Source organism: Kryptolebias marmoratus, linkage group LG4, assembly GCF_001649575.2.
Source record: "Kryptolebias marmoratus isolate JLee-2015 linkage group LG4, ASM164957v2, whole genome shotgun sequence".
In the NCBI taxonomy this organism is placed as follows: domain Eukaryota; kingdom Metazoa; phylum Chordata; class Actinopteri; order Cyprinodontiformes; family Rivulidae; genus Kryptolebias; species Kryptolebias marmoratus.
In genome coordinates, this window is record NC_051433.1 from 22,093,935 (window position 1) to 22,096,581 (window position 2,647).

Sequence of the window (2,647 nt, forward strand, 5' to 3'; positions counted from 1 at the left end):
GCAAATCCTTTTCAACCTTTATTCAATTGAATACACGACGAAGACAAGATATTTAATGTTCAAACGGATACATTTTCTTGTGTTTTGCAAATATTAACTCATTTTGAATTTTATGCCTGCAACACGTTCCAAAAAAGCTGAGGCATGTCTACCACTGTGTTATATAGTTGCTCAACAGTTCAGGGTCTCTGTTGTCATATTTTACACTTCATAATGCGTCACATATTTTCAATGGGAGACAGGTCTGGACTGCAGGCAGGACAGTCTAGTACCCGCACTGTTTTAATACGAAGCTGCGCTGTTGAAACACATGCAGAATGTTTCAAATTAACAGTGATACACATATTCAAATCAAAATAAGCTGCGTTTGCCAGAAGAAGGAGGAGTTGGCAAACATTTATAGCTCAAAGTGAGGCACACTAAATGACTGCTTCGTAAGAAAACCATAAAGTAACAACCGGTTGCACTGTTTTGGTTTTATATTTCAACTTCCTTACATCTTTGATGTTCCTGGTCAAAAATAACCAGTCGTCAGAAATGAACATGCGAGACGTTAGATTTGTAAAATTGACTCCCTCTTTTCTCGCAGGTCTGGTACTTAAAGGTTTTCTGAAGCCTTGCTAACAATTCATGCTAGAGAGTTCAGGTCAATGAGGCTTCAGGCCATAAAAACTAAACTGACCATTTAAATTTGTCTTGTTCAAAAAAACAAATACTTATTCAAAAAAAAAGGATGTATCGTAGCATTAGTGGCTAATCCAGTGGATATCAAAAGTCTGCACCCTTTGTCAAAATGCTAGGGTTTTGTGACGTACAACCTCAATTTCAATGAGGTTAGGACAATATGTAAAACATAGATAAAAACAGAATAAGATGATATGCAAATTCTTTTCAATCTTTATATTCAATTGAATACACTACAAAGACAAGATAAAACCAAAACAGTGCAACCGGTTGTTACTTTATGGTTTTCTTACGAAGCAGTCATTTAGTGTGCCTCACCTTGAGCTATAAATGTTTGCCAACTCCTTCTTCTGGCAAACGCAGCTTATTTTGATTTGAATATGTGTATCACTGTTAATTTGAAACATTTTGCATGTGTTTCAACAGCGCAGCTTCGTATTAAAACAGTGCGGGTACTAGACTGTCCTGCCTGCATTCCAGACCTGTCTCCCACAGAAAATTTGTGACGCATTATGAAGCATAAAATATGACAACGGAGACCCTGAACTGTTGAGCAACTGAAGTTGTACATCAAGCAAGAATGGGAAAAAAATCCCACCTACAAAGCTTCAATGATTAGTGTCCTCAGTTCCCAAATGCTTATTGAGTGTTGTTAAAAAGAAAGGTGATATAACACAGTGGTAGACATGCCTCAGCTTTTTTGGAACGTGTTGCTGGCTTCAAATTCAAAATGAGTGAATATTTGCAAAACACAAGAAAATGTATCCGTTTGAACATTAAATATCTTGTCTTCGTCGTGTATTCAATTGAATAAAGGTTGAAAAGGATTTGCAAATCATCTTATTCTGTTTTTATTTATGTTTTACACAACGTCCCAACTTCATTGGAATTGGGGTTGTAAAACAAAACAAAACAAATCATTTTAAAACTTTTGCCCATCTTTTACTGAGACATATCTGTACAACCCAGCTGAACCAAAAATCAAATCATTTGTGGGGTAACACACAGCAAAACCCATGGTTCACAGAGATCCACAACGCATGAAAAACATCTCAATGGTAAAATATATTGGTTAAGAAAAAGAGTTTTAAAAATATATCCAGCATTACATTTTCAATGGAACACAGTGAAGACAGTCATCAAAAAGTAGAGAAAATATAGAACAACAGTGACATTAATGAGACCCGGATCAGAGGCTGCTCAAAGTCCTTCAGACACATTTTGCAACTACACAAATTTACTACAATACTGCATAAATACTACAGGAAATTCTGACAAGTACTGGTTGTGTCTTCCAAAAAATTCCCCCAAAATTTCAAGTTTTCCAAAAACTCTTAGGAAAATGTTTATGCTCTGATGAAACTTGAACTGTCTGTCCACAATATCAGAAAATATGTTTAGTCCAGGAACAATATTTGTGGATCACAAAATGAACACCATCCCTACAGTGAAACATGGTAGTGGCACCATCATGCTGTGGGAGGGTGCTTTTTTTCTTCAGCTAAAGCTCAGGTTTTGTCATAATGGATGGAATAATAAAATACCTGTTTTTGATTTTTTTTTTTTTGTTTGTTTGTTTTGGGGGGTTTTTTGCCTTAAAGCTTCAGGTGTCTGCTGGAAAGCTAAAGACGAAGAGGAGTTTCATGTTTTAAATTATTATATCAACAAAAGCTGTGTTTGCCAGAAGAAGGAAGGGGGAGTGGGCAAATATTTATAGTAAAAGGTGTGGCATGCTGACAGACTGCTTCCTAAGAAAACCATAAAGTAACAACCGGTTACATTGTCTTTGTTTTTATTTTTATCCTCGTAACAGAATTTTTTTTTTTACATCATGTTTAAATGTTTGTAAATGAGTGTTTCTGGTGCAGTTTACATCCCTCCTTAAATGATTTTCTCACCTTGCCCAGGAAGTAGGGGAAGGGTCCTGGATTTTCCTCTTCGATCTCAAAGGAGTCAATGATCC